The sequence below is a fragment of the Eptesicus fuscus genome, chromosome 9, assembly GCF_027574615.1.
Source record: "Eptesicus fuscus isolate TK198812 chromosome 9, DD_ASM_mEF_20220401, whole genome shotgun sequence".
Taxonomy (NCBI): domain Eukaryota; kingdom Metazoa; phylum Chordata; class Mammalia; order Chiroptera; family Vespertilionidae; genus Eptesicus; species Eptesicus fuscus.
The window spans coordinates 38,393,384-38,405,897 of NC_072481.1; positions in this window are offsets into that span (position 1 = coordinate 38,393,384).

The window sequence follows — 12,514 nt, forward strand, 5'->3', positions numbered from 1 at the left end:
GTCTGTGTGGGATCTAGAGAATTTTCATTTTTAGTAAATTTTCCAGTGAGTCTCATTCACATGGTTTGGAACCCACACCTTTGAAAAACACTTATTTTTCTGGACTCCATTAAACAGTCATGTGGGACAGTTTCATAGGGGAGCTCGGGAATACACAGAGTCAATAAACAAATGGATGGCATGTATGCAGTTACACTCATCAGTTTCAGAGGCTCTGATTTCTGAGGTTGAATAATGAGGAAGGCTGATTAGTAAATAGCAAAGGGAGCAGAGGAACTTCAAATGCAGCATTTGATTTCAATTTTATTTTTATTTAAATGGAAACTTCTGTGGGAGTCAAAAGCAAGACTTCTTGATTATAGACAGCTCAGCCATAGATAAATATAAATCCCAGCTTTCCAGACGGCTGTGTGAGAGGGATAAGGAGTACACAGCACTAACTAACATGATTATACAAAGCATGTGCTTATAATAAGACTTAAATGAATATGGGCTTCCTCAGAATTCAATTTATAGGATTTCTCATTCTCTCCCACCAGCCCCATAGGAACCTATTTGAATCTGCCAGCTTACTGGCTAGAGTTATTGTTTCCATACATTTCCTCATCCCATGCCAACTTAATTTGAGTGGTGGGTAGTTAGTTGTTTTATGAGCCTAGAATGCCCACCACCAGAGTTCACATAGAATGAATGAATGAGTGAATGAATGAATGCATAGTTAACCAGCAGACCTAAGTTATTCAGCTAATTCAGTTCAGGTGAAGTATGTCTCTGAGTTGAAATATTACACTTTCAAGAATGTCTAAAATATTGAAAGATTAGAAAAATGTCACAAGAGATGGATAAAATATTAGTTTTTCAGAAAGCAACTAAAAGTGAATTTAAGAAAACATGGACAGATTAACTTGTAACTGACAACTAGCAAAATTTTAAAAACAGAAAGGATGATTAAGATATATGTAGGTTTTCAAATCCTAAGTCCTGCATAGCTCTCTCTCCCATTCAAGCATTTGACACATTTTGTATGATGTCCATGAAAAAAGAGAAAACCTTAGTAGGAAGGTAATGCCACTTAGACAAATTTGTAGTTGGTTAAATTTATGTATTAATGAATGTATCAATATCAGTCTAGAGGGAGAATACTATCATTGCTTATTTGCCTTTCCTATTTAATAATTGTGCAAATTATTTAGAAAAGATTAAGCCTTATTAAATACATTCATCCATTCAACAGACAACTGTTGAACAATTGCCTTGTACTTTCTCTTGAGATCGTTGGCTAGTAAATAGCTAATTATACTACAATGTGTTGGAGATTGTTACAGATTCTGGAGCAGAATCTCAAGAGTCTGAACTAGAACTTATTGTTATAAGAGCCCCAGATAATCCTTGTTGTCATTAGACAAGATTTAGGAAACCATGGCATATGATACAACCAAGCTTAAAAGATCTCTTTCAAAAAATAAATAAATACAATTAAGAAAAAAAAGAGCAAAATTTTAAAATACCTCCACTGGCAAAAATAATGGATTGAAACCTAAAAGAAGAAATATAATGATTAGTGATGTTAAAATACTGCAAAAAATTGGACTTAACCAATTATATAACAAAATAATGTAAATGATCTGGTTTGACAGGTCTGTTAAAAGGCAGGCATATCCACATACTCTCCAACTTACTAACTTTATTATAATAGTAGATAAAAATAAAGTATGATGATAGCAATACAATTTCTTTTTTGAGCCTCAGTGTTCTTGTCTATCTAATGGGCATAATAATAGGACCTACCATGAAGATTTGTGTAGGATCTTCAGGTATGGTTGTATTGGAGAAAATTAAATGAGATTAATTGCTCATGAAATATTAATAGAGTGACTGCCATATTCCCGTGATAGGTTCTGGATATGTGTAAACCACTTTATGCCATGCTTAGCACATAGTCTATGTACCAAAAAAATGTAGCTATATTATTATTAATCCCAGTTGCAATAGTCCTGGTTATCCATCCTGCCTCTAGAAACAGACACTGCACCTGCTTTTTAAAGGCTCAACAATAGGAGGGTCTGTACATGGGATATTGTAGTTAGCACATCGTAAACCTCTTCAGAGCTCTTTTCTTATCTAGTGTCATTGAGAGTTCCAGCCAGAGACACTCTCAGGATGGTGTCTGCTGCTAGACTTCTTAGGAGAATCAAGTGTTTTAAAAATCAAGTCATGATTAGTCCCTGACTAGACAAGCATTCATTGAAATTCCTCACCTCTGAGCATCCAAGCATTGTTAAGTCTGTAACATACAATCTAGCACTTAATTTTACCATCTTGAAGTAGTCAGAATGCTTAAGGTTATCCTAAAAGATATTAGTTTAAAAGCCTGGGCTATTTGGAGTCAAACAGTTCCAAGTTCAAACCCCTAACTGTTTGACCTTGGAGGCGTTATTTTGTTTTCTCATAAACTCAGTGCAGTACTGTGAAGATTTAATGCATGTACATACCTAGCAATAACTCACTGAATGCTAGTGGTCAATAGTACCATCAAAAACAGGCTGCTCACTGGTTCACAGCTGGGTGTTAGAAAGTCCTCCACATATTAAGCCAAAAATTTCCTCCTTCTAATTTTGCTCTTCCTGGTGGTCTAAAACCTGAAGGTTCATAGAGTCAGTTTACTTTCTCTCTTTGTCTAGGAAAGCTCTTCAGATAGTTGAAGATAGCAGGTTTCCTGGGATACAGGACTTTCAGTGCTAAAATTAGGAATGTACCAGGTAAACAAAGATGGTTGCCTACCCCTTCTCTGCTCTTCCCCAGGCTGAATGTCCCCATGGTCTTCAGACATTGTGATACATTATGTGGCCCTCCCATCATCTTATTGTACCTTCTGATAGGCATTAATTTTAGGGGTCAATGTCTGTGATAGCATATGGCACAAAATATTTATGCTGTATTATAGATATGGTAGAAAAAGCACTTCAAAGTATTTTTCTCTTGTGATACATAACATTGGTTCTTCTTTTTTCTCCCACATCAGGTGCAAAGATTTTTATAAATCATTCTCCTAACTTCATTGGTCACACTATGTGCAAGGTCCCTTGTTTATTTATTCATTATTTTCTGCATTTCCTACTTTTATTTCTTTTCTCCGATTAGGCACTCATTCTCATGTGGGATAGATTAAATGAGGATTTGTGTCATTGTCAATCATGTAGTTGTTTTGTATGTTTATATTTTTCCATTTCCGTAAGTGGCATTATGCTATACACTTCATTCTCTCTTATTTTTTAAACTGAAGACTGTGATTAAAATCTGTCCATATCATCATATAGACATCTATTTCCTTCCTTCTAACTTATGCATAATATTCCTGAGTGTACATTCACCTCATTTTATAAATCTACCCCCTCCGTGAGATAAATGGGTAATTTCTTCCTCCAGCTGCTACATATCACATTGTGATAAACATCCTCATTCACATCCTCTTTATGAGAAATTCTCTTGGATCCGTTTTAGTTGTCAGAATCTACTCGAGCTAGTTGAGCCAAAAAGGTATCTAATAGAATTTGTTATTGTTAAATGGTTGGAAGTAAGTAGGATCGAGGCAGAGCTTCTAAGAATGACTCCCAGAACCACACAGTAGAAGTGACCCACCTGGAAGCAAAGGCCTTGACCATCCATCAGGGGCTAGAGGACCTGGAAACCAGCACCACCTCTATGAAAGCAGGGCTCCAGAAGAGGATGTCCATTCTCCAGCTTCTCAATACTCACCATGTTAAGACCAGACATTAGGAGAACTGCTACACCTTCTGCAAAAATAAATTGCAGCAATTTAAAAGTCTCTGTGAGCATGCATACCAGCAAAAATAAGAGACACAGCAGCAAAAGGATCTGCCTCATGATAATCACACCCACTTTACAAATATCACATGCATGTATTTACTTGCAGGATGTGTAGTCATTAATGGAACCTGAGCAATAAGGCATCTGGAAAGTATAGATTTTTACCTTCCTATCACCTAGTGTTCAGGAAACCATATTCTACAGTAGAACACACACAAAAAAGTGAATGAATCTACAGAATTTGCCACAAACCAAGCATGGGACTGATGGGTCATGAGCATACACAATCTTAATTTGTCCGAGGAGTGCCATGTTGTTCTGTAGAATGACAGTACAAGTCTACACTCCAATCAGCTGTTCATGAGGGTTCCCAGCCTCCTCGTCCCTAAAATCTTGATATTACGTAGCTTAAAAAAATTTTGCTAACCTCGTTAAGATGCCAAAATAAAAGGTACATTTTTTAGTGTCCCACTACCCTGCTGAATCTGATTTAACTTGATTTCTAACAATTTTTCCTGTTGTTTCTGGCATGAGCTGCTGCTAGACTAATTCTCCTCAAACCAGTATTTCTATTATATACAGGAATTTAAATACTGGACTCGTCATTGATTATTTTAAAATGTTGTTTAAATGGTTTTAGCCTAGTTTCTTGATCGCTCATGTTTATTTTAAGATCTTTATTCTGTTGTCTATTTCGTAGTTGCCCCTTTTAACTTTGGGAAAGTAGGAGGAAAGGGAAAGGGTATTAATTTTCTATTTTACACGCAGGAAACTGAAGCTCAAAGAAGCTAAGTAATTTGCTCCAGGCCACCCAGCAACGAGTGAAGGAGGCATCTTTGAACCAGGTTATGTCTGAAGTCAAAACCTTTCATTCGCTGGGTCACATATTTTGCAAAATCACACAGCACCTGGGGTATCTTTGGACTAATCCACTCTCTTTTCAGTTTAACAAATTAAAACATTATTTTCAGCATTACAATTGTCCCTTTTCTGGCTTTTAGAAATAAAGCCTAATGAGAAGACACCAAATGTGTCCTGTGGGGAAAGTTTTCAGGACCTCAAAAGATATCGTTGCAAAAATGATTTTCTCATAAAAAATGGTTCAAGATGGAAAAGATGTGCTTTTCTATGACCTCCATACTTTTGTGCCTGCCGTTGACTGGATATCTCCTTTTTCCACCTGGACAACAACTGTTCATCCTCCAAGTCCCCATTCAACTTGATCTCTTGTGTTTTGTCTGCTCTGACCTCCCAGCGAGAGATTCAAATCTAGGTACTTCAGTTCCAGAACCCACCCTCTTAACCCGTGTGCACAAAAACCAGTATGGGAAGAAACATACAAACAAAGGCATAATATAATGTGATTCATCTTATACAGATATATCAGCAAGGTACAAAGGGAACTTAGAGGAAGAAGTACCTGTTTCAGCTGGGAGAATCATGGAAGTTTCCAGAGGCAGTAAACTGAATCCTTGAGCTGACTCTTGAAGGAGCAGGTTTGCTAGGTAGGTGAGGTGGGAAGAGAATTTCAAGCAGAAAGAACAGCAACAGCAAAAGCAGGGAGGAAGGAAAGAGCATCTTTCTCCTAAAAGCTTAATGATATGCTCCTTCCCCCAAATATCAGTCAATTAAAATCCTTTTTAAATAAGGCTGGACCTTAGAAATCGTCTTTGCACTAAACTTTTATTCTACACATCAAGAGAACAAACCAGCTTGTTATCACTAATCGATCCGTGGTAGAGTTAAGATTAATGGTGCTTCCCCAACTTCTCTGATGATAAGAATGGTTGATTAAAAACACAGCTTCCCAGGCTCCCTGGAGCTTCTTACTCAGTGGGTCTGAGATAAAGCCAAGAACTCATAATATGTAACAAGTACCCCCAGGAGATTCTTATCATCAGAGAAGTTTGGCAAACCCTGTGCTAGGTCAGGCCCTGAAGTTCAGTGCTCCTCCCACAAGTCTCTGCAGAGGAGGGAGACTCCAGCACAGCAGGCAGCCTCCTGGTCAGTTAACAATTAAATTGCATGAATCACCCACCACCCTGGAGAACTCGAGGATATATTTCATTAGAGAGTGTGACTCGTGAAGTCAGCAACCTCATACCACATTTTTCTTTATTAAGAACCCACTGCCTGGCACTTTTCCTACAAGGTTTTATCTAATCCCCTTGGCAATCCTGCAAGGTAGATATTTTCTACTTTGTACAGAATTAGAAATCAAAACTCAAGAGATTTGGGAAATGTGTAAGTCATGCAATTTATAATAAGTAGCCATTTAGAATTTGAAACCAAATCTGAGTTCAGAGCTCATGCTCTCCCCATTCTCTTGACTTCTGGAAGGCTCTACAGTAGATTCTGTCCTCACAGTCAATCAATATGAATGACTAGCCATAGTTGAAGTCTGCAAGCCTTGACTCAGGATTTTTCCACTTTAGGTTGACCTTTCACAGACCTCTATCCTCCATCCCTACCCTCCAACCTGCTTCACCTGAAGCAAGAGGCCATCCTGTTTGTTCTTTGCCACTCTGATGCAATTTTCCACCCGGATTATTTGTGGATATAACGAGCAAGGCCACACCAATGTCTGGCATTAAAAGAAGCATGAACCTTAATTCCTGAGGTAACGAGACTCTTTTTTCCAAGTTCCTTCCTCCAAAGTTCATGAACTTAATAAAAAATAAAATAAGAACAGCTCTATTACAACGCAGACCTCTGCTTCAGGAAGCCAGCTGATGAAGGCAAAGGCAGTGCCTGGATGAAAAGGAAAACCTATTCGTACATCAACTCTGGTCTTTACATTCTAGTCACCAAATTCATAGAAAGCCACAGTGGGAGGCACCACAGCACGCATCCAAGCTTCCTGGTTACACACTGCAGGTGGCACTCATGTCACAAGGGCAAGTGGACCTTGTCATAGGGATGTTTATAGCATTCTCTCCCCCTTGGAAGGAGAGCTCTGGAGAAACATAACACTGGACTCTTCAAAGTGATTGGAGACTTGCATTCATCCAACCACTCTTCACCACGACCATCCAGAATAGTGTGGAATACCAGTACATGAGTGGAAGGAGTCACCCCTGACTCTGGTCTCATGGGCCTCTTGCTCCTCAGTGGCCATTGCCATATGCTTCTGGAGCCACTCAGCAATGGCCCCACAGTGGCCTTGGTCATCACTCCAAATGGCTCCTTCTCTGAGACTCTTCAAGTCCACTGTTCTTCTCTAGGACCCTACCAACTCACTTGCACAATTCCTGCTCTAAGGCCTCCTTTGCTCTCCGGGAAATTGACCTGTCCATCCTTGAAGCCCCTGCTAACATTCACACAAGTATTCAGAAGACATGTTCTGAGTGCCCAGACATACTCCAGGCATGAGAGATTTACTTTAAATAAGATCCATCCCTGCCTTCACAGTCCAGCCTCCCCTCCCTCCCTGCCCAACCTAGACCATCTTCTCACCAACCTGCAGCTCCTTCGTTCTGCTTCACCCAGTCACTCATCCTCTCCATTTAGGCTGCCAGACCACTGGAGGAGTTTGCCTAAGGATGTTAAAGTGCAACAGAAGAGAATCTGCCTTAGCTTCAATTTCTACATTGCAAGGGTACAATGAGAACTATGGGAGTAAAAGAATCTAAAGCCCAAATACATCAATAGATACCACCACCACCATCCAACTGGTGCTTGAAGTCAGGCTGGTCTCCATTCGAATTCCCACAGTGCCATGATCTGCACGGCTGGGTTCAGGATCTGAAGGAGGGACCGATGCACAAATGAAAAGACTAGACAAGAAATATGAATTATTAAGGGGTGGAGGCCAGGTGGTGTCTCTTTCGTGAAGAGCACACTGACCTCTGGCAGGTCTGCTTTTTATTTACTTAAATACACATTTTCCCTGTAGCAATGCATATAGGCATATCAAAGGTAAAGTTTGGTAAACAGTAAAAGGATTACCAGGTTAGGGAATTTGCCTTGAGCCACTACTATCTCAACATGAACAATTGGTGCAGAGCGTCAGCCCTGACAATGCCCAAGGTCCATCGGCCTTCTGCTTTCCTTTGTGCACTCTCATGATAGTATTGGCAGTGGGTGGCTTCCTGCACCACAGTCTGCTCATTGGCTGTGTGCCCTGAGCCACACTCCCTTCCTCTGCAAAATGAAGGCAGTAAAATAGCAAATTCTTAAGATGGCAAAGACTATTTAGAAGCAAACATATCAACAACCCATTCGTTCCATGGTGCCTTACCTAAATTAAAGTGGTATGTCTGGGCTTCAGATCCTACATTGTTGCCTCAGTTCAAGGTGTTTTTCTGATCAGCAGCCTCACCCTGTTGTATCAGAGGCACTCTGATGATGACAGGTTTAAGACCTGCTAGCTTCTAGAACCTGTGCCATTGCCTCCTAATTCTCAGCGAAGACCATTGTGAAGATTGCAGAGAGATTCAGAACACAATAGTCAGGAGGCCCTGGAGCCTGGGAGGTTTTATGCAAGGGAAATGTCACATCACAGTGCCTGGGGCTCAGCGCTCCCAGCCCGGGACCCCCAGCACAGATGTGGTGGGCAGCTCTGATGAGGAGTGTGTTGCATTTCCTATGAATTAAGCCAAGAGGCTGGGAGAACAATGTCGTCATTGATGGGGAAAGGTCGCTGAAATTCCAAGGACACTTGAGGCCTTTCACTGGGCTGAGACAGAGATGCCTAATATTAATCCTACGTAATATGAGTCTCTGACCACTCACTTTCTGAGGGGCCTGCTGGCAGCTCAATTGGCCATTCACTGTGATTCAGTGCATCCTCAAGGAAGTGGTTTGGAGGGGAGAAATGTCTCTTTTTTAAATCTATAATCCAAAGCTACCCCAAAATATATTAGCTCAGGCCATTCTGTTTCTTGGGCAGGGGCAGGGGATGCTTTGCTCCAATGAAAATGTATTTAATTGTGGGGGGGGGGAGGGGCTGGAGGGCGGGAATCCAACCTCCAGGCATAGTCAGATAAATGCTCTTTCATTTATTCAACACACATGCACGGAACACAGAATATAACTAATGCACTGGCTATGTTGCTGCCCTCCTGATGGTGGTTTCTAGCCCATGGCCTTGGATCTAAGGCCCTTCTCTTTGCACTGGTGCTTTAAAGTTCATTCATTTATTCAACCAGTACTTAATGAGCACTGTTCCTATTCTGAGCACCATAGTAAGGTATGCAATGGAAAAAAAGACAGAGCCATTCTCTCCCCTTATGTAGTTTCTAACTAATTAGAAAGTCAAACCATGGCTTTATTTATCACAATTAAGTATAATGCGTATTATGCTAGATAAAGTTCAAACCCCAATGAGGACATACAGCAGGCAGTCTAACCTGAAAGGGGAAGTTAAAGAGAATCTTTGAGAACATTGACATTGTAGCCAGAACTGGATAGAAGGCTGAGTTAGCTGAGGGGGGCAGGGGAAGAGGGGACAGGAAACTAGAGACCCAGGAGTACACTGTACCTGGGCTGTAAATAGTAGAAGTAGAAGAGGTGAGCTATAGGACACAGATCCAGCTTATGGAGGAGAGAACTGACCATTGTACTCATTTCCAGCTTCTAAGCTGCACACAGTTTTCAGACCGTCTTTGGCTCCAAGCTTTATTACCCACAGTCCTCTGTGGGACCCCAGCCCTAACCCAGCTGCCAGAGTCCCAGTCTAGACTCTTGCCAGGGAGGGGAGACCACACCTACTCACATCTCCAGTGTCTGATTATTGTGAATAGAAGAATCATTATTGTGAAGTGGGAAGGCGAAGGTGTAGCATTTAGGGAATGGCAGGGGGACGCTGAATTGCTCCACTCCTTTTCTTTACCTTCACTGGTAAGGGAATGACCTTTAGGAGAGTGGGGCAAATAAGGGAAATCTTTGCCTCCCCAGTGAGTTCTTACCTCCTGGCTTGGATTAAACTCTGACCCAGAAAGAAGAATTGCTGCAGATGAGACTTTGAGGATACATGAAGAGTAAGAGCAGAGTTGAAGGACAGGGGTTTGGCCAACATTACTTTTATTGTCAACAATGAGGAAAAAAAAGTAGTTTCTCTGGGATTCAACAAAACATGTGCCAAACTCTTATTTGGCCATCAGTTCATATACACTCAACAGACAGATGCTAAATGTAGTGTGTCTACAGAGCTGAGGCCAGGGGGTTGTGAGAACACAGAAGAGGGTCCCCTACCCCAGCTTCCGACAAGTCTGAAAGAGCTCTTGAAAGAGAGACACCTGAGCAGACATGCACACACCCAGCATATGACAGAGCATAGAACAGAAACGTGTAGCACAGCATGGTGGGAACTCTGGAGACAGAAAGCCTGGGGTCAGAGTGGGCTCTGACAATTACTAGCTGTGTTAACCTGGGCAAGTTTCCCTAGTCTCACTGTGCCTCACTTTCCCCATCTGTGAAATGAGAATAATAGTAGGCACTTAGCTCACAAGCTTAATGTGAGAATTTTTAAAAAGAGTTAATCTATGCAAAGTGCTTATAACAGAACCTATGTGAGTTCTATATAACTCTTAGCTATGATTAAGGAGATGTGTGGCTTAGGTGTTTTTTTTTTTTTAATGTATAGACTTATTTTTGAGCAGATTTTGATTTATAGAAAAATTAAGCAGAAAGTGCAGCAAGTTCCCATATATCCCTCCACTCCACACACAATTCCCCCTATCATTAGCATCTTACATTAGTGTGGTCCTATTGTTATAACTGATGTTCCAATACTGACACATTATTACTAACTAATCCCCTGGTTTACTTGAAGGCTCACTCTTTGTGCTTTGCATTCCATGGGTTTTGACAAATGCATAATGACATGTATTGATCATTACTGTATCATACAGAATAGTTTTAGTGCCCTAAAAATCCTCCAGGCTCTCTTTGTCCCTCCCCCAAACCTCTCTCCCCTGGCCACCACTGTCTCTGGCTTTTACCTTTTCCAGAATGTCAGATAGTTGGAATCGTACAGCATGTAGCTGTGGAGAGAGGCTACAGCATTTGGACTAATGACAGGGCATGGTCCTCTCGTGGCAAAGCCACATGCAAGACCCAGCACAATTATAGCCAAAGGCTATAGTTGTAAGTGGTCCCACATGGCTGAGTGATATAGGCTGGGGAGGTGCAGCAAGTAAACAAGCTTGATCAGGTTCATGTAATTGAGTAGATTCGAAACTTGAGAGAACGTTGTAACCATGCCCTTACTTTACCTCATGGAATCTGGCTATAAAATAAAGACTCACCTTGCAGGCTGTGACACTGTCACTAGCTCTCCATCAGAGAGGACAGCATCCCACCCAGACCTAGCTTTTTTCTCTTGTCTGTCTGTTCTTAATCCTTCGCCACCCCTTCTCAGGCTCACTGAACCTGGCTGTGCTGGCACAGCACATATGGCCCCCAACGTGGGGCTGAGTATGGGGACCTGGGGCCTGAGTACAGGTTCACCCAGGGCCATGCCGGCTTGGCACATGTAGCCTTTTCAGATTGGTGTCTTTCATTTGGCAATATACATTTAAGTTTTCTCCATGTGTTTTCTTCAGTTAAGTATGACCAAGGGTTAGGTATGTACATGCCAAGTTAAATGATGACACTCAAAGGAAGCTGAATAGAGGGTCTTTACTTTGTCATCCTATAGAATGTTCTATGAATCTCCCTTTGGAACCCTCTTTCATCCTCCTGTGAAATCCTACACTAAGTCTTCTTGGTTCTAGTTAAGTGACCTTTTTAAAATATAAATGTTCCTGGGAGGTCACATTTTAAAAATTCCAGGCCTAGAACCATAGCATTTCTTTCAGCTAGAAGGATCCCCAGTAAAAGCTGAGATGGGAATCAGAAGGAGAGATGACTTCTTAAAGAGTACATGGTCAGAAACAAGTGGCATGGGACTCAGTATGTCACTTGTCACTTAAATGCAGGTTTGGATAGGTGCAGTAACCACACGCTCCACTCTAAAAAATTAAAACACAATGTTCAACTAAAGAGCTTGTGAATTTTACCCATAAACACATATAGGTGAAATCATATTTAATGATATAATGTAGTATGTGCTTTATTAATAACTAGAGGCCCGGTGTACAAAATTCATGCACGGTGGGGTGGTATCCCTCAGCCCAGCCTGCACCCTCTTCAATCTGGGACCCCTCCAGGGATGTCCGACTGCCCTATCGGGATCGGGCCTAAACGGGCAGTCGGACATCCCTCTCACAATCCAGGACTGCTGGCTCCCAACTGCTCACCTACCTGACTTCCTGATTGCCCCTAACTGCTTCTGCCTGCCAGCCTGATCACCCCCTAACCACTTCCCTGCCAGCCTGATTGATGCCTAACTGCTCCCCTGCCAGCCTGATTGCCCCCAACTTCCCTCCTCTGCCGGCCTGGTCACCCCTTAACTGCCCTCCCCTGCAGGCTTGATCGCCCCCAACTGCCCTCCCTTGCAGGCCTGGTCCCTCCCAACTGCCCTCCCCTGCTGGCCATCTTGTGGTGGCTATCATGTGTCCACATGGGGGCAGCCATCTTGTGTGTTGGAGTGACAGTCAATTTGTATATTACTCTTTTATTAGATAGGATAGAGGACTGGAGCACAGGTGGGGGCCAGCTGGATTGCCCTGAAGGGTGTTTCGGATCAGTGTGGGGGTTCCCTTGGGGCATGGGGTGGCCTGGACGAGGGGCCTGTGGTGGT